General features: G+C 37.5%; 1 pseudogene; it reads right to left on the reverse strand.

Moving 5' to 3' along the window:
* Nucleotides 1-25,945, reverse strand: part of LOC127433763 (microtubule-associated serine/threonine-protein kinase 4-like) — a 203,580-nt pseudogene that overhangs the window by 155,796 nt on the left and 21,839 nt on the right.

Genomic DNA, 25,945 nt, shown 5'->3' on the forward strand with positions numbered 1-25,945 from the left:
AAGTAGCTAGGACTATCCTGAGCTGAGATACTGAGGTTTCCGTAAACAGCTGTATAACCAAAATTTGCTGTGTGCCATGACACAAATATGGCCACCGTGGTTAAACAAAGTAAAATAAAAATAAAAAACTGGTGGTTTTGAAATACCAATACACAGAGGAATCACAAAAAAAAAAAAAATGGGAAAATTAAAAATGGTCAAGCAACCAACTTTGCGATTATTGGATCACTTCAGATGGACCGACCAGTGAGAAAAGAAATGCAAAAATTCAGTCCTTATTCACTAAAAAGCTTAATTTGTGGCCAGTTCTCCTATGCACTTTCATGACAGAAGCTTGTTCACTCAAATCTCGTGTGAGATACAACCGGAATTTCTCACATTAACATTGGAAGTTATCAGTTCTTGTTTTTGTTCCACAGAAGAATGTCATACAAGCTTGAGACTGTGTGTGTTCCGCAGAAGAAAGAAAGTGATAAGTGTTTGATACGGCATAAGGGTTTCGTTTGAACTGCTCCTTTAAGGGTTCTGGGCTTGCTGTCAAGGAAAAAAAGGAACAAGGAAACTTCGCTTTTTCATGCTATGACCCCTGTATATCTCAAAATGCACAAATAGCAGCGTGTTACCTGTTAGGGCACCCCCAAGGCTTCCTCTCCGGAGCTGTCTGCCATCTTCGCTGAGCTGCCGTTTTAATTTCAGCGATAAGCTGGAGGCGTGAGAGACCTCAGGGATACTGGACTTGCGGAAGGGCATGGAGGGGGGGTAGAGGATGTTATCCGGCTGCAGGAGAGAAAGAGATGAGATCAACATGCAGCTCAATCTGGGAACCGTTATAGAGAAGATCACTGATTACATAACAAATAGCATATCAGGGTTTACAGAAATGCAAAAAGACTAATAAATGAGGAATACCACAAAAGTGAATCATCTTAAGGAGGCAATAATATGAGAAGTGCTGATCTATAAAGGGCTCTATTTTAAGAGCGCTAAGCCTTAAGCGCAGTGCAATGTGATACATATGTGCAAAGTCAGTGGACATGGCAATGCAGTTTTACACAAGTGGGTTCATGAAATCATGCGTGCAAAGTGCTAATGGGCTGTGACAAGTGCATTTTAATTCTGAGGTTTTTCTCTGGCTATTGTATCGTCTGTGTGCTATTATGTATTTCATTCCCTGTCAAGCAATGCCATTTTAAATGAAGCCAGCATATTCATAAGATTTTAGAACTGTATATTGGCTGTATACACAGGATAATAGAAATATTGACCATTTTTGTCTTTCTTTTGCACAATAACTACGTCCTTGCTGTGAACGCGCTCCCATTTTGTCTGCCATCTTGACTGTCCTACGGGATGCGTAAAACACAATTTGCTGCTTTCCCATTGTTTGTTGATTTATAATGTTTATTCTTTGCTTAATAGTTTATGTTTCATTTTTGTACAGCGTCCTTGAACTTGAAAGGCACTATACAAACTAAACTTATTATAAACTTAAATTAAATATAACTATAATAGGCCTAATATTAATAATAATAATATTAATAAATCATATTGATCTACTGACACACAAAACATGGCTAGTTTTAAAAGTGATGTATAGCTCTTTAATATCATCTGCTGGTAGAACCCCCAAACTGCAAATGCAGAAACTAAGTTTAGACTTTGCACCGAGATTATACATGCTTTTAAAACAACAGAGCAATGACCTATTTTGACCTAATAGCAACTGCAGTTTTTGTTTTAATACCACATTGCACATACAAAAAAATAAAAATAATAAATCACAGTATCACTAATAAAATAGAGCAAGACAAGAAACACCATTTTTCTCTACCAGTTTGAACTCTTGACATTTTCTCTAACACATAATAATACTTCAAATATATTTTAAATGCAGGTAGAGTTAAAGCTTTACTATCAATAGTTTTGAAAATATATACTATATACAACTACTATTTTATTTTTCTGTATGATCACCCCAAATTATACGGAATGGATGCAATGGAAATGCAGCAAGCCATTTCACTATATTGGATCAAAAAGAAGCAACATAAGGACAATACCAAAATAAATGCATAATATCTTCCTCCGATACTGAACAAAATCTTCAATAGGAATCTAATTCAATCTTCCATTTATAGATCTTTTTAGGCAATATTTTATAAAATTAAGTTGGAAAGCCCACATTTGTACACTTCATGATGTTTCGTAAAGTGTCCTAAAAACATCACTCCACGGAATGGATATATCAAAAAGGTCTTCCTAATAATACCTAAAGTGTTGTGGAGGCAGACATCATTTTTATTTTATGTTGAAATATATATATATATATATATACACACACACACGCACACACACAAACTGATCAGCCACAACATTAAAACCACCTGCCTAATATTGTGTAGGTCTCCCTCGTGCCACCAAAACAGCACCATCCCACATCTCAGAATAGTATTCTGAGATGATATTCTTCTCACCACAATTGTACAGAGTGGATATCTGAGTTACCATAGACTTTGTCAGTTCGAACCAGTCTGGCCATTCTCTGTTGACCTCTCTCATCAACAAGGAGTTTCCATCCATAGAACTGCCACTCACTGGATGTTTTTTGTTTCTGGCACCATTCTGAGTAAATTCTAGAGACTGTTGTGTGTGAAAATCCCAGGAGATCAGCAGTTACAGAAATACTCAAACCATCCCATCTGGCCCCAACAATCATGCCACGCTCCAAATCACTGAGCTCACATTTATCCCCATTCTGATGGTTGATGTGAACATTAACTGAAGCTCCTGACCCATATCTGAATGATTTTATGCACTGCACTGCTGCCACATGACTGGCTGATTAGATAATCGCATGGATTATTGTTGGAGCCAGACGGGCTGGTTTGAGTATTTCTGTAACTGCTGATCTCCTGGGATTTTCACACAAATGAAAATTGCCTTTCATTTCCAGTGTGATGAACGAACCAGAATTAAGAGACACGCTTTAAACATCTCCATTTCTAGACATAATTTTATTTTCATTTGAAATGCATTTTGTTTTTGGTGGTCTATTTCAAGGATCATGCTGGATGCCACTCACACGTAGCATGATTATGTCCATAAGACAATAATGTGGCATACTAATCATGGAAAAATGCGTACAGTTTCACTTCCTGATAAAAAAAAACGATACTATGCCGTATTAAAAAGTAATTCTTAATTCTTGGCTTGATTGCTTTTTCATGTTGACCAAATCAACAATCACTGCATGACTCAATTATGAATACCTCCGATACTCTGAATTCCCACTCACTATTATCATAATTGTCATTTGAATTTTCTAAATGGCTGTTACATAAACAATTTCATCCACTTTCAGTTCATTCATGGCTCCGTCCTTTCTAGCATTTCACCCCCTCCAGCACTCAGCAAACAAAACAAGCCTTTTCCTCGCACAGATAAACTCTCTCCTGACATGCATAGTCATTTGGGGTTTATTTCCCTTAATGATAAACAAATAAATGATCACTGCAGAAACCCAAGCCTTATACAACAGCGTTCTTTTCCAAAGCAGGGTTCTCACAGGGCAAAATCCACAACAGAGCAATTCAAACAAATGTTGGGTCTGGAAATGTTATTACATAAACTTGAAAGCAATACATTTTTAAATGGATATGAACAAATTATGTAAAAAGCCTGAAATAGTGCCATAGCTTTTTAATGTTTTCAAACTGACTGAAACGGAAGTTACAAGTCAAACCTCTACAAAGAAAAAAAAAACTTTCAGGTGGAAAGTAAAGCCATCTTGCCTTGAAGAAAGACATTTCCTCCATTGTTACTTTCCCAAACACTACACCACACTGTATGACATAAATGTCTTTCATCTTATTGTCCAACAGAGTTGAAAAGACCTATGTTTGGTTGAGTAACACCTTGCTGTGGAACAATGGCATAGCAGAGGAAGAGGTTCCTCCCCGTGAATATAAACAAATGGAGGCCAGTTAGTGTTCTCGGGCTGGAAGGGAACTCCCTCTCCTTTGAGGGAAATTATTTATGATACTACACATTCTCGTTTGGAGAAGTCAAAAAGTGGTGCAGTGACCTACTCAGATCCAATACAAGAACATCTGAGAACACCTAGATCTTTGGGAGAACACTGCAACAGGAACATATGCAATAGACATGGACACCACCTCCTCCAGGGTGCACAGGATTTCAGATCAATTTCATAATTTTTTTAAAAGATTTCATAAATATTTGAATGTACGTCTTGCCAAGAGACCCAAAATCTATGACAACTCTTCAGACAATAACCCTACTTCCAAAGTTGAACTTAGTCTATAAATCTCCAAAAACAGAGTTTAATCATGATACCAACATCCTCGGCTCTTAGGACTTTAAAAACCTACAGTGTTTATGAAGCCAAAAGTGATTCAGAACCTCTGGGATGGGTGGTAGCAGGGATGTGCAAAATAACATTTTTAAAATTAGCTCATTGCCAGTTGCCTGAATGACTTGTCGACAAATCGATCTTGAAGAAGCCCTGAATAATTTGGCTGGTTTCAAGCTCACTTGACCACAAAAACAACTGGAAGAAATGCAACAGAAATGAACAAAGCACAATTTAAAAACACATTTTAAAAAAACCTGGTATCATAGTAAAAATTTTACTATAACAAAATTTTTTCAAAATCACTTTTGCGTGCCTTGTTTTTCTACATATCGAATTTGATCTAAACCATATGCATTACTTTAGTCATTGATATGAACTGATATTCATTAAAAGCACTTTTGATACAAATAAATACCAGTGGATGTTACCACGAAGCATGCTATAAACATTACAACATTATTTGCTGTATTTACAACTGTTTTGTTGTATTTAAAGCTTTAGTAAAGTGTTTAAGTTTAATAAGGAACATGTAGACATTTTACGAAACAATAAGGATAGTATGGCCACAGATAAGGGGAGTAGTTTTCACCCCTAAACAATAAAACCAAACAGGTCGATAAACATTTACAATGTCCTGTGCCTTATCACTGCAGCGATAGTATAAATATTCATTGCAAACTGGCTACTCATCATCGTTATTGTATATTTAAACAGTTCCTTCCCATGTTCATTGAGCTCGGCAGCGATCTCCAGCCACTTTTTCTTTTAATGGTCTGTCATGATATGACATATGAGAAATGTCATACAAACATACGTGTTGACTCCAAAGAGCAATATACTTCTCCTACATATGCACCATCTACGAGCACTTTCCAGACAGCATGCTTTTTCTGGAGAAAAAAAAAGCTTCCATCCTCACTGGTCACTGATACCACTCACAGCCAGTGATATTTTCAAGCAAGCCGGATGTATATTTTCAGTGTTTCACGGCATTAACTCAGTGAATTACATTCTGAATTATTAACTCAAGGCATTGAACTAACATGAACTAACAAAGAGCAATTGTATTTTTATTAACGAACATTAACCAAGATTAATAAATGCTGTAAAAAATATATTGTTAATTGTTTTTTTGTTCATGATACCTAATACATTAACTAATGTTAACGAATGAAACCTTATTGTTAAGTGCTACCATAAACACTTATTGTTTGCTCTGTTCCCCATACAATAGAGTGTAAATCTTATAACATCAAAACACTTTTAAAATAATGCAAGGTTTGAAAGACGATATATTTTAATGCTTGCATTGCAAACCAAATACATATACAAGCTTACTGTAACATGAATAACTTGTACGGCCGGGGTTCAAGCCTAGCAAAGCATGCGAGTTGCTACGTGAGCCCTAAGTGTCATAGAAGTGGTATGAAAAATCATGGCTCACATTTTTTTATAACACTATTGGTTATGTTTCTGTTAAAGGTCTAGGTTAGATAGTTATTATTAATTTAATACTCCATAGGCATAGAGCATTAACGTTAAAAACCTCATCTGTTGGGAAAACATTTAACTCTCTTTTAGCACCCCTCAGTGGACATTTTATGTTCTTTAAATGGAATGAAAACGCTCTCGATGACTGCATATTTTGGAAAGTCAAATGTACATGGATTAGTGTGGATGCGGCCTAATAATTAAAGCTAAGCATGCTGTAGCAACACTAATTAAACCACTGCTGCTAAAAATATAAAAACTAAAACAAATTCTAAAAGTAATCAAACTCACAAACACATCACAACCCATCCATTTGTGGTAGTCTAGTGGCACAGGCTATTTACTGATAAGGTCATAAGATTAATTTCAGAAAGAAAGAGGTATGAACTCAAGAGCTATTGAGAGAATCTATCACCACTGTCCCCTTAAGGGGCTGTCACATGACTCGTGTGTTGGAGCATCAACACACCGCCCATTGCTAGAATCAATCACCACTTTGACCTTTACATGACAAGCATTACAGATAGCATCATGGAAGGGCAAATTTACGAGTTTGCCAGACAAGAGAGCAGGAGAAGGGCATCACTGTAAACATTATGGAGTAGTGGATTAAAGCACAGAACTGGTAAGTAGAAGGTTGTTGGTTCAATCCCCACAGCCACCACCATTGTGTCCTTGAGCAAGGCACTTAACTCCAGGTTGCTCCAGGGGGATTGTCCCTGTATTAAGGGCACTGTAAGTCGCTTTGGATAAAAGCATCTGCCAAATGCATAAAATGTAAATTAAAAACATGTATTTGGAGGACAAAAAAGGCCTGGCAATTGCATTGAAATAATAATTGCAACGCTTGATGGAAGTGCAAAGTGATGTCAGGGGCAATGCTGAAGCTGGCACTTCACTCAGAGTACAAAGTATTCTGCAACACTGACCTGAGTCATGTGGAAATCCCTTCAGTCTTGCAGAGTCTGGTTAACAATGTGGCTTTTTTTGTACAAAAACTGCCACTCAGACAGGAAGGGGGCAGTGATGGAGATGTAAAGGAACCAACCACAGTTCATTTTTTATTTAAGGTTTAGGGGTGGGTAGATCTGAATAGATTGATAACCCAAAAATAATACAATATAATGTACAGAGTGGTGGCAAATAATGGCGCAGTAGTGTCCATGAAAAGTTGTACGGAGAATGAAAACTGAAAGTTGTAGGAAATATGAGTTGACTTTGAGGTAAACATTTATATTGTTCAGAAGTATTAAGAACCAACTCATTCTCAAACTCTGCAAACAAAGTGGGACAGTGCTTTAGGATATTGGGTTCAGTTGCTACTAACTGCCCTAGACAAAACAAAACTTGAATATCTTTCAATAATTCAATCCCATGAACCAGGCAAATTTTGTCAAGTCAGGCAACTAGTTCTTCCTCAAAAGTTCTAATTGTATCAGCCACTTGTGTCCACTTGCAAACCAAATCTTGTTTCCTATCAATGCATTACATTTTCAAGCATAAAAAAACATTAGAACCCATTTAACACTTAAGATAAGCAAAAAATCTAATAGTTTTGCCTCTAGCACTTAAAATTAATCCTGGTAAATGAATCACCTATTTAACAATAAAATGGCATTATAATTTCTTGGCACCTCAAACAACTCAAATCAACAACCTGACCCAAATATATCTGCCAAAGACCTACAGGAAGACAAAGTCAAGGTAAGCTGCTAAAAAAAAAAAAGGACATTTGGGCCTCTCACTGCCAAGTTTCCGATAAAAAGTCCAGCTTGCAGCTAATACTTCTATTCCAAACAGCCTGCAGATACTAATTGCCCACAGGTTTTAGTTTGTGTCTTGGTTATAAAAAGTCAAGGTTAAAACAAATTCAGAGAACTGATATTTACTATTTAGATATCTACTGTGTTCAGATGCAGAGCTAAGAGAGACCCCTCAAAGCCAAAGGCTATATATTGTTAAACCAGGAGCAACCTGGCTTTATGCCATTCACAATGGTGGCACAATGGTGATGGTGAACCCAGGATAGATCATGGACAATGCTAAATAAGGACTTTCATATTACCAGCCAATTACCTAATTATCAAATAATCAAGCAAATCAATATTTACTGAGAAAGGCCCCAAATAAAAAGTATTCAATACTTGAATTAACAATTTCAAATAATATTTAAAGAATTATATTGTATGCAATAAATAAAATAATTCAGATAATAAAAAAATACATTACATTACTGTGGCAGACAAGTACAGCATTGATTAATCAATATAAAAAGTGGCTTTAGAAGGCTTTAGATGTTGTTTATCTCCATATGATTGTATATAAACCTATCATTGGCCTACAGTCCACAGCAATCCATTTTGCAATTGAATTTGTCAATCTGTGCGAGGTAGACTTATTATGAGGGCTTCTCTTTTGGGGCATCTCACATTGATTGTCACGTCATAAACACAGCGTTTAATTAAACATAGATTGAAACACTTCTCTATACCCCTGCATTCGGAGTTGGTGCCCATCTAGCTGCGTTTAAATGCAAGAATGCATCCTCATCTTGAGCTGTCTGCAAGTGTGGTTTGTTGCCTCTAGAGCTGCACTTCTGTACAGCCAGATTTGCGCTTACTGCCCCCTGCTGAAAACATGAAGGTGGTACTTGAATTGTTCTGATGGTCACTGTAAAAAATGTCTGTAATTTTAATGGTAAAAGACTGTAAAAATGCTACACAAAATGTTAATTGATTAACAAATATTAACTGTAAATATACAGTAAAATTTGTTAATATATTTTTAAGGCAAATATAGGACTAAATATAAATATATATAAGACAATACAGTAGTTTTTACAATAAATGTTAAAAAATTTTAGATGTAAAAAGTATTATTTTCCTGTATAATTAACACATGTACTTTTTACAATAAATTATTGATAAAATTACAGTAAAAAACAATAATTGGGCGTTCCCACAATTCCCTGCATGACCCATCATATTTCATTACATTTTATGGGAATAGTTATGTTTCTTCTTATTTTTAATATCAGTTATGTACATTGGGGTGTTCTATTTTATATTTAATGTAGTTTAGTTAATGTTTACTGCATTATGTTAATTTCACGTGTTATCCTGATGGTGTTTGTGTGAGTGACACCGAGCACTGTCTCGACATGTTTATTGGTCACTGCTCCTGGAAGAGCCACTATTGGTGATCTTCATGTCATCATGTGCTCTTCTGTAATTTTTTTTTTACGGTAATTAACATTTTTACAGTTTCAGAAAGTTAATATCAAGTTTATGATGTTTTACTTTTCTGTAACTTTAACAGAATTTAATTTTTTTGCAGTGCCACTGTGGTCATGTAAATTACAACAGTTTTAAACTGTAAAATTTACAGGTTGTTCTGTAAAAGTTTTTTACACTTCTACTGTATTTTTTACATAATTATTCTGGCAACCACAGCTGCCAGTTTGTGTTTGCTCAGCAGAAATGTTCAAGATGTGATATAATCATGCACAGAAAGCAGAAAAGTTTGTGTTCAAAACAATCTTATGTTTTCCCAAAGGTCAGAGCATGCCTTCTCTCAGTGGCGGATATATTAACTCAAGTAGAACAGCCTGTAAACTGAAGCTAAGTCACACCATATAGAGCACTGGTTGAGGAATACAGAGTACAACATCCTAACAAAATTTATTGCAAAAACATATTATTCTATGATAATCCTTAATTTGAAACAAAATGATTACGGAGCATAATTACTACTGTATAACGTTTCAATTTAAAATATCAATACAAAACATATAAAGCTGAAGTCAGAAGTTTACATACACCTGAGCCAAATACATTTAAACTCAGTATTTCACAATTACTGACATTTAATTGCAGAAAATATTCCCTGTCTCAGGTCAGTTAGGATCACTATTTTAAGAATGTGAAATGTCAGAATAATAGTAGAGAGAATTATTTATTTCAGCTTTTATTTCTTTCATCACATTTCCAGTGGGTCAGAAGTTTACTTACACTTTGTTAGTATTTGGTAGCATTGCCTTTAAATTGTTTAACTTAGGTCAAACATTTTAGGTAGCCTTCCACAAGCTTCTCACAATAAGTTGCTGGAATTTTGGCCCATTCCTCCAGACAGAACTGGTGTAACTGAGTCAGGTTTGTAGGCCTCCTTGCAAGCACACGCTTTTTCAGTTCTGCCCACACATTTTCTATCGGATTGAGGTCAGGGCTTTGTGATGGCCACTCAAATACCTTGACTTTGTTGTCCTTAAGCCATTTTGCCACAACTTTGGAGGTATGCTTGGGGTCACTGTCCATTTGGAACACCCATTTGCAACCAAGCTTTAACTTCCTGGCTGATGTCTTGAGATGTTGCTTCAATATATCCACATAATTTTCCTTCCTCATGATGCAATCCATTTGGAACACCCATTTGCGACCAAGCTTTAACTTCCTGGCTGATGTCTTGAGATGTTGCTTCAATATATCCACATAATTTTCCTTCCTCATGATGCAATCTATTTTGTGAAGTGCACCAGTCCCTCCCGCAGCAAAGCACCCCCACAACATGATGCTGCCACCCCCATGCTTCACGGTTGGGATGGTGTTCTTCGGCTTGCAAGCCTCACCCATTTTCCTCCAAACATAACGATGATCATTATGGCCAAACAGTTAAAAAAAAAAAAAAAATCGTCAGACCACAGGACATTTCTCCAAAAAGTTAGATCTTTGTATCTTTTTATGGCAGTTTTGGGGCAGTGACTTCTTCCTTGCTGAGCAGCCTTTCAGGTTATGTCAATATAGGACATGTTTTACTGTGGATATAGATCCTCTAGCATCTTCAAAAGGTCCTTTGCTGTTGTTCTGGGATTGATTTGCACTTTTCGCACCAAACTACATTCATCTCTAGGAGACAGAATGCGTCTCCTTCCTGAGCGGTATGATGCTGTGTGGTCCCATGGTGTTTATACTTGCGTACTATTGTTTGTACAGATGAACGTGATACCTTCAGGCATTTGGAAATTGCTCCCAAGAATGAACCAGACTTGTGGAGGTCTTGTCTGATTTCTTTTGATTTTCCCATGATGTCAAGCAAAGAGACACCGAGTTTGAAGGTAGGCCTTAAAATACATCCACAGGTACACCTCCAATTCAGTACACCTGCTTAAAGGCACAGTTAACTTAGTGTATGTAAACTTCTGACCCACTGGAATTGTGATATAGTCATTTAAATGTGAAACAATCTGTCAACAATTGTTGGAAAAATTACTTGTGTCATGCACAAAGCAGATGTCCTAAATGACTTGCCAAAACTATAGTTTGCTAATATTAAATTTGTGGAGTGGTTAAAAAAATTAGTTTAATTACTTCAACCTAAGTGTATGTAAACTTCTGACTTTAACTGTAGATTATTGTTGTTTATGTATCAACCACAAAGTAGATTATTTTAACATAAACGGCAAAATGGGTCTTTTGGTTGATCACAGACTCATTAAATATTTTATTGTTCCCTTTATGTCAATGCCTTTGAACTGAGACAAACCCAGACAGGTCACTGGCCACAATAAAACAGATAAATATTTGAGAGCATATCCTCATAATACACCTGTTAAATGCAAAAAATGAGCAGTTTCAACATTTTTTGTACATTCAAACATGGAGAGAACCAACCAAGTTTTATACACATCACTTTTGAAAACACATGCATCAAAAAATAGCATGTAATAAAAACTATGCATACTGCATGAAGGGCTTTAGAACCTAAAGTGCAAAGCCCACTGCAAACAGAATCTCTTTGCCTGTGGAACAGAATTTCATATTGTATTACTCATTGTGTGAAATCACGAGGTGGTACATTTAACCCAGGCATAGCTGCATTTACATGGACTCTTTCTGTTTTAATTGGAATGAAATCATTCCGATTGATGATTCCGAACATTTACATGAACGCTACATAAAGTGATTGGATTGATGTGAGAGTTTATATGTATCAAGCATCAGAACGGAACGGCTATTGTGACATGTGTACACTGCACGATTATACAGCATTCCCTCGCCGTTTGAAGGGGTGTTCACACATGACTGAGTACACAAAATTATTTCAGACTTCTCTCCAAATGAGGATATGATGTTATGTGTGACGGCTTGTAGTTTAAATAATCAATACATCATAAATAACAAAAAAATATTACATTCAAAATGTTCAACCATCTACTCATTTTCCAGCAACAATAGAAACATCCAGCTTTGAAATATATTGCCTTTGAATTGAGCCAAGACGTGATATCATTATATGACTTCGCTGCCATATACTGTACAGTATGACCAAAACTCTACATACCTTCTTTGTGCTGCACTGTGGAATGCGACAAAAGTCATAAATGAGGTAATTTCACAGGTGTTTCTCCATTCACAGCTTCTTTACACTGATGCCCACTGTGATAAGCGTGTCGTTGTGCGTGAAATGTCATAAAGCCATCACTGTGTCAGTACCGAACATGCGCAGATCGTCCCAGTTTCACAAAGCAATCCGATCAAGAGTTTACATGGCAAAAATTATCTTTTCAAATGGATTAGAAAAGGTTTACATCACCCATTAAAATCCCAAAAAAAAAAAATGTAATCGGATGTGGCCAATTTAAACCGACTGATGTGGTACAACTGTCTCGGGTCTGACTAAACTCAAACCAGCGATACGATAATAAAGGGGGATCTAATGCATTTCAAGTCGTCCAATTAAACAGGTAAGAAACATAAATGCCAAATAAATGAAAAACTTATCTTTTATGTAGAGTTAAAATATGAAAAACAAAAATCAACAGTATAAACCATACATTTCAATACAAACAAAATAACAAATCAAAATCACTTTGTCACTCAACCATATACACAAGTGCAACAGTGGGTGAAAGTCTTGGGTGCAGTTCCAAGCAACATAGCAGTCATGACAGTGATGAGACATATACCAATTTACAATAAACATCAGATTTACACATCTAATATACGCATAATTACACACAACACAATATACAAACAGTAATATACAATGTACAGTATATGATACAATATAGAATTATATATATATATATATATATATATATATATGCATGCAGTAAGGTTGTATAGTGTTGTATTGACATTAAGGCTGTCGGTTGATAGTCAGTTGCCAGTGTGTTGTTAAGAGAAATATAATTAACATAAATAAATACAATAAACATACATGAAATTAAACCAGTCAAAAAGCAATACAATAAATGAGTGTATAAGGTCCAGCCAGTAAAATGGTGTTAAACAGTTCAATGCAAGCGGTTGATGGTGAATGAAGAGGGTTTGAATGAATGAATGCAAAAGTCTTGTCTGATGTAGGTTGAAGTCTTGTAATGCAGCAGCGTCCGAAATAGCTGAAATCCACAAACACAAGTTAATATGCTCAATCCAGATGTCTTCCAGACTCAAGACCAAAGTTCAAGGCAATATGGTAATCCAGATATGAGAATAGGCTTTAAGTTTTGGACATGAACAAGGTCAGGGTTATCAAGAAAGGAAATAGCATAGTTCACAGGACCCAAACACATTACAAATTTTGGCAGGACCTTTCCATCTTGGAGACAGCTTAGCCATGAAACCGTCATCAGCTTTGGACAGAGGGTAAGTACGAACCCAGACGATGTCTCCTCCTTTGAAGATCGTCTGTTTTCTTCTCAGGTTATAGCAGCATTGCTGCTTGGCCTGAGCTCGTTCCACATTCTCTCCATCAACCTGGACCATGCTCTCTTGTCTATCTACAGTGTCATATGTGGGACTGCTAGGATTGGGAGGTTTTATTAAGGCTCTTCCTAGGAGTCCTTTTAGTTTTCGACCCAAAAGCAATCTCAGCTGGGGTAAATCCTGTGCTCTCTTTCCAGGCTGTGTTAATGGCAAATCTTGTGATAACCATTTATCCCAGTGATGATGATTGTGTTCCACATATGATGTGATCATGGTCTTAAGGGTCCTGTTGATGTGTTCTGTAAGGTTGGTCTGTGGGTGGTAAGCAGTGGTTGACTTTTGTATGACTCCCCATTGTTTGTAGATTAGATTTAAAATGAATTGTGCTCCTTGGTCAAATACAAGGTAGACAGGAGTTCCCACCTTGTGAAAATCTCCTCAACCAAGATATGGGCTATCTGAGGTGCTTTGGCGACTCGTAATGAAAACAGTTTGACCCACTTAGAACAGTAGTCTACAATGACTAATGCATGTTCATTTTGTTTTGAACTCTTGGGAAATGGTCCCATCAGATCCACACCAAGCATATACCCAGGTTCTACAACAGCAGTTGACTGCAAGCAGCCCGACAACTTTGAGAAGGATGGTTTGAACTTTTGGCATGTTTGAAATTCCTTGCAGTACCTCCATACATCAGATCTAAAACTTGGCCAGTAAGCAACTTCCATCAACCTCAGTAGAGTTTTATGTCGACCTAGGTGTCCACTTAAAGGGTTGTCATGGGCGTATCTTAAGAACTCACCTCACAGACAGGTAGGTATTACTAGTTGTAGCTTCGGTCCTTTTTGACCATCAGGAAGCCATTTTGAAGAACATAATGAACTCTGGAAGGATCTGGATTTGTTTGAGAAGCAGTCTTATTGCATAACTCTTGTATTTCTGGATCATTTTGTTGTGCTGTGGCAATGTCTGACCAGTCAACAGGTAAGTTGGATGATGCTACAGTAGTAATGGTATCTTAGACCATGGCAACCATGCGTGGTGGTGCAGTGTCTAAGCTCCATGATAAGGTGTCTGGCATTACGTTACACTGTCCTATCCTGTACTTATCACTGAATTCAAATCCTTGTAGAGGAATAGTCCAGTAGCGTCAGCCTTGAAGGTTTGGGATATTGGAAAACCCAGGTCAGTGGAGCATGGTCAGTGATTACCTCAAAAGTTCTGCCTTCTAAATAAGGTCTCCATTTTTCAATGGCCCACACAACAGGAAGACATTGTTTTTCTGACACTGAATACGATTGCACTGCTCCTTGAAGAAGTCTGGATGCGTAAGAAATCAAGAGTTCTTCTCCACCTATCTCCTGCGTTAAAACAGCCCCAAGACCAGTGTCACTTGCATTAGTTTGTACCTTGAAAGACTTGTTAAAATCAGGAGGAATTAGAACCGGAGCTTCAGTCAAGTCTTGTTTGATCCTTTCAAATGACTCATGACATGCTTCAGTCCATGTCCAAGTGGCTTGTTTCTTTTTTAGAGCATGACAAGGTGCAGCTTTTTCTGAGATATTGGATATGAATCTATGATACCAACCTACCAATCCTAAGAATCGTTGTACATCCTTGAGTGATTGAGGTACTGGAAAAATCAACATGTCCTAAGAAAGTGAGTGAACTTTGTACAAGGTTACACTTCTTGAGATTCAAAGTAAGACCATCTTGAAGACAGCTAAAAACTTGATTCAGATGTTGCAAGCATTCTTGTTCATCTCTTGAGTGCACCACAATTTTGTCTATGTAAACGAAACATTTCCCTTTGATGTCTTTGAGCACATACTCCATTAATCTTTGAAATGATGCCGCAGCATTCTTGAGTCCGAAGGGAAGACGTAGAAATTCGAATTGTCCAGCAGAAGTTACAAAAGCAGTCTTTTGTATGCTATCAGGCTCCATTTCAACCTGCCAGTATCCACTCTTCAGATCTACAGTACTGAATATCGAAGCTCTATCCAAAGTCTCTAGTATATCTTGGATCTGGGGCATGGGGTAGCCATTCAAGTGTGTTTTTGCATTTAGCCCAGGATAGTTCACACAGTCTTGAACCTCCATCTTTTTAAGGCACAATGACAACTGGTGAAGCCCAAGGGGAAACTGAAGGACGAATAATGTTCTTGCTTAACAACTCATGAATTTCACTGTCAATAGACTGTTGTTTGTGTACTGAAACTCTGTATACTCTTTTTCTTACAGGTACTTCGTCTGTTGTGATAATGTGATGTCTTACTATTTTTGAATGACCAATTTCATGAGTGCAGATGGTCAGCCAAACTCTCATCAGATTTTCTAGTTGGATTTTGAACTGATTAGTGGTATCTGTTTTCAGGGTTAGTTGGCAGATGGATTGTAAGGTTTCGTCTGGTATTTCTGGTGTAGGTAAGGCAAGGTAGAAGTGCAATGAAGGTTTGAAAGAAGATTCGTGAGACAAGAGTGGAAACATCTGATCATGACCATCACCCTTGGAAGGGAAATTGTATTGTGAGTTCTTGAAATCCAAGAAAATTCCTGAAGACATCAGGAAATCCATACCATCAGAAAAGTTCACACTCCCAGTCAGATTTTCCTAAAACAGCTTGCCTTTGTCCATTTGCTAACAGAAAAGACTGTCCATTACTTGATTTCCATTGCTCATGTTTCAATTGCCTCCAAAAAGACTCTTGGATCAAGGAAAGTGTACTTCCTGTATCGATGATGCCTTGTAAATACCTGTTGCGAAGTAGTAAGGGCAAGGTAATCATGTTCTGATCTTGCATCAAGAGTTTCTGGACTGACTGCATTACTCTTGTGTTAGCATGAGGTGGTTTAGGAACTGTTTCTCGGCTAGGTTGTGACTTCTTTTGAGACTCTGAGTTAACATTGTGCCTTTTTGCTTCATCTAAATCTTTCTTTGTGTGTGTGCCAATTCTTACAAACTCACCAACATCTTGTACTGTTCCTCGAAGTAGGATGGCCAGATGAGGGTTACAGTTTTTAAGAATAGATTACAGGATTTATTTTTCAGACATATCCTTTTTCCATCTTTACAAAGCGTTTTGTAGTGGAACGCAAAATCTCTTAGGCTCTCGTGCACCTTGTTTTCTCTCTAGGAGCCTTCCTGCAGTTTCATCCTCATAATCCTCATTCAAGAATGAACACAGGAAGACTTCCTTAAACTGACTCCATGTCTGTACATTTCTCTTCATAGCTACCCACCAGTCTTTTGCAGTATGCTTCAAAACTGAGGTAAGAGAAGCTAGTATTTCATAGTCAGAAAGAGGTCGAATGGCTAGATACTCTTCACATCGTACAATGAATGCAACCGGATCATAATCTTCACTGCTATTAAAATTTGGGAACTCTACTTTTACAGGTGGCTGGGATGGAATTGCTGAGGTATTTCCAGAGATAGGCAAATGAGTGTGACTTTGCTGAACTTGGTAGGTTTGGTTATTGATTCTGGAAACAGGAGGAGGAATGATTGAGCTTTGAGGTGGATGAATTGATGTTGACATGAGCGCAATGAGAGATTTGCATTTATTGTCAATCTGGGTATTTTGTCGCTTTAAACAATTGACTGGCCCAAGTCTTGAATGCAGAGTTAAAGTCTCTCTCCATTCGGTATGTCAATCTTTCTTCCAATATCCTACATTTATTCTCTACTTCTGTCTGAGAAAAACAGTCACTCACCCTTTTAGCACAGTCTTCTAGCAGTGATTCCAGTGTTGTGATTCACTCTGCTAGCTGCTCCACAAACTCCACAACAGAAGAAAAAGGGTTAAGTTTGGGTCTTTCATCAATTTCAGGTGGTGGTGGCGGTGGAAAAGGAATGTCATCAATGGTCTCCACAGCTCTTTCATTTTCCTCTTCAGAATCGATATACAGGTCACTGAATGTATTGATGAGTTCAAGAATGGGTTCTCTCCAGGTGAAAAACAGTTCAGTGGTGAAGTCAAGAATGGGTTCTTACTCATCCTCTGTCCTGATATGCTGGCTTGCCATATCTCAAACTGCTCAACAAGCAATAAACAATAAATGCAAGGGGTCCCTGTTTTGCCAATCTATAACTGTCTCAGGTCTCACTAAACTTAAAACCAGCTATACGATATTAAAAGGATCTAATGCATTTTAAGTTGTCCAATTAAACAGGTAAGAAACATGAATGCCAAATAAATGAAAAGCCAGATCTTTCATGTAGAGTTCAAATATGAAAATAAACAAAAAACAACAGTATAAACAATACATTTCAATACAAACAAAACAACACATGAAATGAATCCAGTCAAAAAGCAATATAATAAATGAGTGTATAAGGTCCAGTCAGTAGACAACCATGTTAAACAGTTCAATGTAAGTGGTTGATGGTGAATGAAGGGGTTTTGAATGAATGAATGCAAAATTCTTATCTGATGTAGGTTGAAGTCTTGTAATACAGCAGTGTCCCAAATAGCAGAAATCCACAAACACAAGTTAATACGCTCAGTCCAGATATCTTCCAGACTCAAGATCAAAGTTCAAGGCAGTATGGAAATCCAGATATGAGAGTAGTAAAATAAATGCTGTTGTTAAAAATAGCTTTTTCCATCTTAGATCTATAGCAAAGTTGAAGTCCACCTTCTTTTGATGATTTGGAGAAGGTTGTGCATGCCTTTGTGTCTTCTAGTCTGGACTATTGCAATGCTTTGTATCTGGGTGTGAGTCAGGCCTCTCTCTCTTGCCTGCAGCTGGTCCAGAATTCAGCTGCTAGGCTTTTTACTGGAACCAGGAAAAGAGACCAAATTACCCCAGTATTGATTTCCCTACATTGGTTACCGATCCAATACAGAATCCAGTACAAAGTGTTGCTCTATGTATTTAAGGCTCTCTATGGTCTAGCACCAGAGTATATCTCTGATTTAATATGTTTGCATCAACCTTCAAGGTCTCTCCGCTCTGGTGATCCGCTGTGTCTGTCGGTTTCTCGATCTCGCCTTAAAACTCAAGGTGATAGAGCTTTTGCGGTGGCAGCCCCTAGACTTTGGAACGAGCTTCAGTTGGCCATGAAATCATCTCCGTCTCTAGTGTCTTTCCAGGGGGCCTTAAAAACGTATTTATTTTCCTTAGCTTTTAATTAATTGTCTTTGTCGGTTTTAAATGCTTGTTGTATTCTTAAGCTGTATGTATGTGATATTGTTTGTAGCTCCATGTACAGCACTTTGGTACCCAGTGTGGTTTTTGAAAGTGCTCTATAAATAAAATTGAGTTGAGTTGAGTAGTAGCAGATGGTTACATGAATGTAGCTTGAATGCAGTTTCAAACCGTAGTTTGAAACTCCTTGAACAAGTCTTCCTCATCTCATGAAAACCCTCCAAAGAAAAAAGCTCTTTTTAAGTTGAGCATGAAACAAACATTTCTCAACAAGGACTTAGGATTGTTTGAGCACCTTGCAAGCCATGCTTCCGACTCCACATGCTGTACTCACTTCCTCTACACCACACCACTATTTACACAAGGGTTAAGGCACTCTAGCAACCCTAGCGGTGAGGAAGAAAATTGCATGCTAACATACACAGCCATGTAACAGGCTGGTGACTGTTATAGTGGTTACATGAGACTTTTTTTATTCGGATTGAGCTTCTTGTCCGATCACAAACAGATTACCAGGGCCCACGTAAACGCAGTTTAGATAACATCTCTTTATGAGGGATAGTACACGTCTGTGACCTCATAACTTGCCGCTCGTTGAAGTTTCTTTACATATCTCATCTGTCCACTATTATCAAACAAATAATGTTGTAAAATACCCATCATGCATTTTGACTGTGCTCACAGTTCAGACTATGATTCATATTTACAGCAGAATTAATTTCTGTGGGACACAGATGTTATGTACAGATAGCCCCTCCCTCACGGCATTGGTTGAGGACATTTTGCCATAAATGTTGAAAATGTCAGGTTGATCAGAATGCTCAAACAAACAGAGGAATGTTTTGACAGTGCCAATGTTTGATAGCCAGAGTCCCAAAGTTTATATATATTCAGTTGTGCTCAAAAGTTTGCATACTCTTGGAGAATTGGTAATATATGTACCATTTTTAAAGAAAACATGAGTAAGCAGGCAAAACACATTTCTTTTATTTCTTATTGGATTCATATTCAACTGTAGGTTATAACAGAATGGCACAATCATAAAACAAAACATGGCAACAAAGAAAAAAATGAAATGACCCCTGATCAAAAGTCTGCATACCCTTAGTTCTTAATACTGTGTATTGCCCTCTTTAGCATCAATGACAGTGTGCAGTCTTTTGTAATAGTTGTCTATGAGGCCCCAAATTCTTGCAGGTGGTATAGCTGCCCAGGTCATGCAAAGTCTTTGGTCATCTTGCATGAACTGCACGCTTGAGATCTCCCCAGAGTGGCTCGATGATATTAAGGTCAGGAGACTGTGATGGCCACTCCAGAACCTTCACCTTTTTCTGCTGTAACCACTGGAGGGTCAACTTGGCCTTGTGCTTAGGGTCATTGTCGTGCTGGAAAGTCCAAGAGCGTCCCATGCGCAGCTTTCGTGCAGAAGAATGCAAATTGTCTGCCAGTATTTTCTGATAACATGCTGCATTCATCTTGCCATCAGTTTTCACAAGATTCCCCGTGCCTTTAAAACTCACACACCCCCAAAACATCAGTGAGCCACCACCATGCTTCATGGTGGGGATGGTATTCTTTTCACTATAGGCCTTGCTGACCCCTCTCCAAACATAGCGCTTATGGTTGTGACCATAAAGCTCTATTTTGGTCTCGTCACTCCAAATTACAGTGTGCCAGAAGCTGTGAGGCACGTCAAGGTGTTGTCGGGCATATTGTAACTGGGCTTTTTTGTGGCATTGGCGCAGTACAGGCTTCTTTCTGGCAACTCGACCATGCAGCTCATTTTTGTTCAAGTATCGTCGTATTGTGCTCCTTGAAACAACCGCACCGTCTTTTTCCAGAGCAGCCTGTATTTCTCCTGAGGTTACCTGTGGGTTTTTCTTTGTATCCTGAACAATTCTTCTGGCAGTTGTGGCTGAAATCTTTCTTGGTCTACCTGACCTTGGCTTGGTATCAAGAGATCCCCGAATTTTCCACTTCTGCCAGGGTATGCAAACTTTTGAGCACAACTGTGTATGTATATATATATATATATATATATGATTTATCTCTCTTTGATGCTCTGTTCAATAGTTTCTATTACGATCAAGGATTAATGCCCTTGTTTAGCAGGTTTTTGAATAGATATGATCGGTTATATAATTAAAGCATAACTCAAGGAGATAATAATGAAGTCCTGACCTCTCTTAGAGGATTAAAGGTTGTATCAGTAAAACACACAACATATCTTTCCCTGCAGCCTGGGTGCTTACGAAGGGCAGATATCTCAGTAGCATTCAACCCTGCAGAAGAGCTTTGCTGTGGGAATTCTGTGACCCGTGAACTGCCTTGAGTTGAAAGCAGGTAAAACACATATCTACTAGTCTAACAAAATCCACCGCAGTCCAAAACACATCAGTTTTAACAGAAGGTTTATTTATATGGATACTTCAGGTAGCTAAATGCAAATGTCACATACTGTTTGCAATCAAATAGAACACTGCAAGTTTTATTAATTAATTTGATTAGATCATGTTGATTAAATCGCTGTAAGACATAGCTTCTTGTGGGATATTGCTTTTGTAAACACTGAACTGCCTGGGCTGCAAGGGTACTTCAAATATTCTTTAATTAGACAACTCAGAGCACAAAGAGCAATAATGACAGGATTATATAATGTGTTCAGAAGGGCTACGAATCGCAATAACAGAAGCGCAGTTTTTCTGATGCAGGTGTTTGTCATTTTGAGGTAGCCGAGCTTAGTATCAGGTAATCTCATAAGGAGAAACAGACGGTGGTAAAAGACTTTCCTCTGTCTAAATCCATCAGTGTGGAAAATAACTACACATCAAATAAACAAAAAAAAAATCTGAAAAAGACGAGATGCTTGTAGATACTTGTGTGTTCAGAAGAGGCAGTATTGACTCAGAACTCTTAAGCACACAAGTAAACCCTTTGTCTCCAACCACCAACCACACTCAAGTGTCTGAGACTGCACACGCAACATGTAACGGTGAATGAGATATCACAATGTTGAAACAGTGCCTGACAAACTGCACACAAAACAGAAATCCCCCTTACAAGAAAGTACTGTGATAGTACCATAGTACAGTGATGGTATCAGACGGTAATTCAATAGTACTTTGATATACAGTATATCATGGTACTGAATGGTACTGGGAATATTAATTTACCATGGTATTATCATAATTGAAGTGTCCAAAAAATCATGGTAGTACCATGGTACAAGCTATCTTTTTTTTTTATTGTATCGCTATGTTTTTTGGATCCTACTTTCATATATACCATGGTACTTTTTGATTACCATATTCATTCAGGGTAATTCAAGGAATACCATTGTTTTGGCTTAACCATGGTATATGTCAAAAAACTAAATTGTCAAGATGCATGTAAAAAATATTATGGTATTACCATGCTACATCACAAACTAAATAAATCAAAAAATAAATTTGTATTACCATGGCACATGTACTATGGTAATGCCATGGTTTTTTAAACATGAACCATAGTGCCATGGTTTTCTATGAAGCATATGTATACGGTAATCATTGTATACATGGTATATAATCACAGAGTTTATTACCATCTGATTGCATCACTGAATTATTGTCAAGAAAACGTCCTGGTCCCATTTTACTCCAAAATCAATAGAAATATAGAAATATAGAAATAAATACATACATACATACATACAGTACACAGCATAATGTACATTGATATAACCTGAAAGACTGCTCAGCAAGGAACAAGTCACTGCTCCAAAACTGCCACAAAAAAGCCAGACTACAGTTTGCAAGTGCACATGGGGACAAAGATCTTACTTTTGGAGAAATGTCCTCTGGTCTGGTGAAACAAAAATTGAACTGTTTGGCCATAATGATCATCGTTATGTTTGGCGGAAAAAGGGTGAGGCTTGCAAGCCAAAGATCACCATCCCCACCGTGAAGCATGGGGGTGGCAGCATCATGTTGTGGGGGTGCTTTGCTGCAGGAGAGACTGGTGCACTTCACAAAATAGATGGCATCATGAAGAAGGAAAATGATGTGGATATATTGAAGCAACATCTCAAGACATCAGCCAGGAAGTTTAAGCTCGGTCGCAAATTGGTCTTCCAAATGGACAATGACCTCAAGCATACCTCCAAAGTTGTGGCAAAATGGCTTAAGGACAACAAAGTCAAGGTATTTGAGTGGCCATCACAAAGCCCTGACCTCAATCCAATAGAAAATGTGTGGACAGAACTGAAAAAGCATATGCGAGCAAGAAGGCCTACAAACCTGACTCAGTTACACCAGTTCTGTCTGGAGGAATGGGCCAAAATTCCAGCAACTAATAGTGAGAAGCTTGTGGAAGGCTACCTAAAACGTTTGAGCCATGTTAAACAATTTAAAGGCAATGCTACCAAATACTAACAAAGTGTATGTAAACTTCTGACCCACTGGGAATGTGATGAAAGATATAAAAGCTGAAATCATTCTCTCTACGATTATTCTGACAAATCACATTCTTAAAATAAAGTAGTGATCCTAACTGACCTAAGACAGGGAATGTTTTCTACGATTAAATGTTTTCAACAGTAAATGAGCACACACCCTCTGAACATAAAGAGATATATATATATATATATTTCTAAATGATTACTATTACAATTCATGCGAAGATGACAATTTAAATGTATTAAACATCTACTTATTAACTACATCAAAAGATACAGTATGTCATCAATATCTGTAAAATAATTAAATTAGGCAGCTTTCCTTAAGTAAAGGGTTGCAAAATGAGTACACCCTTGAATTAATTAAAATAGTGTGCAGTATTTTAGTACTTAGAAAGTCCTCCATAACTTTTAAATATTGCTCTGACCCTTCTTGACATCAAGTGTTCAAGTTCATGACATATTGTCTATCCTGTTCCACTCCTGGAGGATGACCTCCTTGAGTACTCTGATGTTTAATGGGGAGTGATGCTCGAATTGCACCCCACAGGTGCTCAAATAGGGTTGAGGTGACATACTATCTTGTTTATCCATAGGAATGCAGCAGAGGCTCTGGAATAATATTTAGGGTCATTGTCATGGTAAAAAAAGTGCCCGACAACCCAGGGTAGGGAGAAAGGGTTGCATCTTTTCTTAAGATTTTGCTGAATATCTGTGAATTCATAATGCCACTGATGAAGTGCAGTTCCCCCACACTTTCAGCACTCATAAATCCCCATATAATAACTTTACCACCACTGTACATCACTGTGGTTACCATGCACTTCCCACTGTACTCCCGTGTGACGCCATGCATTTTGGGCTCATGACCAGCTTATAGATTCTCAAAGGTCAGCACCTTTATCATTATGGGCCTTGGCACAAGCTTTTTTATATGCATGGTTGACAACCATCCACTCCACTTCTTTGCAAAGTGTGTCTTACTGTGTGAGATGAAACAGTCACTCCAGTTTGGCTTCCCACAGCTTTTGCCAGCTCAGAGGATCATGCTTGCCGATTCTTAGCAAAAAAAAAAAAAAAATTCGCTCATCATGAGGTGAAAGCTTACAGCAACAGTCTGAACATTTCAGGAATCTTGTCCACAAGTCCCTTTTGAGTTTCTGCATCACTTTTACTACTGTGTTTTGACTCAGTAACAGTGATTTGCTAATACGCTTGTACTATTGTCTACTTTTGTGCACTAAATCATTTTCTTTCTTCATTTACTTGACAATTCTCTCCCATGTGGTCCATTTGTTGTCAGCACTGAGTCTGAGAGTGATTCAATGGGATAAGTAAAACATTTTCACTTTAAACAACTATGTCTGCTTGAGTGTGATAATTTAAAAGAATAATCTTCTGATTTGCAACATAGCCTTTTATCATTTTGATAGTCATTTTTTCTTGTTTAGTGTTGATATGTTTCATTAGTATCTGATGAACCAGAGTTGATCAGTGTATTTTGTTTTCATGTATGATGTAATGTACAAGACTTATCAGCCACAACATATATAGATGAGTAACACCAGGGGTGGGCGATATACCGGTAGACATGATAAATCAGTAGAAATTTGGCAACCGGTATACATTTTGGATTATCGTCTGTATCGCGGTTAAGCAAAACCACCACGCGTGCAAGAAATGTACACTTAATTCTATTCACGTAACACGTACGTGGTACACATTCTGTCAGAGAAATGGAGGAGGAAGGCGGAGCGGCTTTATGTGAGACTGAGAGAATTGAAGAAACAGGGTTTTTCCAGGTACTGACAAATTCAATAACTTCAATCTCGCATTCTGAATATGCTTCTCATCAGACACACGCAACTTTGTTTCATATGATTTTCATGCACGCAATCTCTGAAGCATGAAAGTGTGCACGCGTCCAGCAGGCTTCTTGATTGGGCTCCACAGACACTTGTGCTTCTCAATCCAGTTTCTCTCTATCGCGGCACAAACTTCAAAACTTCCATGACCTATTTGAATTCTACTGAGTTTTGAGTTTTTTACCTTAAAGCGCTATGGTGGAAGTCGGCGAGAGAGCCCGTCATTCTAACCAGCACTGACGAGGAAAACAGCTAAAACAACGTGTCATGCGCCAACAATTATGTGTCATCTGTCATGCAGATTTTTTAAACTACACATCATCACCCTTAATAAAATGTATTTAGAATGATGTTATATTAGAAAACAAACCGGCTTTGCTTTCAGATATTCAAATATTGTCTACAGAGATGACAAACCATTAAGAGCCTAATGAAATTTTTACTATAACAATACTCGTTAACAACATCAGAATGAAATGTGAAATTTAGCATTGTGGTAAGGTTGATTACTAGGACTGGGTATTGATAACGATTTACCGATTCAATTCTATTCGATTCAATATCGATTCATATGGGTTTATTTCAGTTATAATGTCCCTTTTGCATACATATAAAAGAAATTCTCTCCCAACTAATGCGGTTAATTATACAGGGGACCTTTTAACTACATTAGGAAAATATAAATTTTACTATATTTTATTACTGTCATCATTTTGGCTTTTTAAAAATGAACAAAAATGTATTCAATCAATAAATAAGACATTATATTTAATATATTATTTTTGTTACAAGTTTATTGTTGAATTGCATAATATGTACTATTTACAAGTATTTACATTGATTTGTTGAACACGTGCTAAAACCGGTACCGTGTCTTTAACGTAAAACGGCATTTCTGTAAACACAGCGCCTTTAAATGTGT

This window comes from Myxocyprinus asiaticus, chromosome 4 (genome assembly GCF_019703515.2).
Source record: "Myxocyprinus asiaticus isolate MX2 ecotype Aquarium Trade chromosome 4, UBuf_Myxa_2, whole genome shotgun sequence".
Classification (NCBI taxonomy): domain Eukaryota; kingdom Metazoa; phylum Chordata; class Actinopteri; order Cypriniformes; family Catostomidae; genus Myxocyprinus; species Myxocyprinus asiaticus.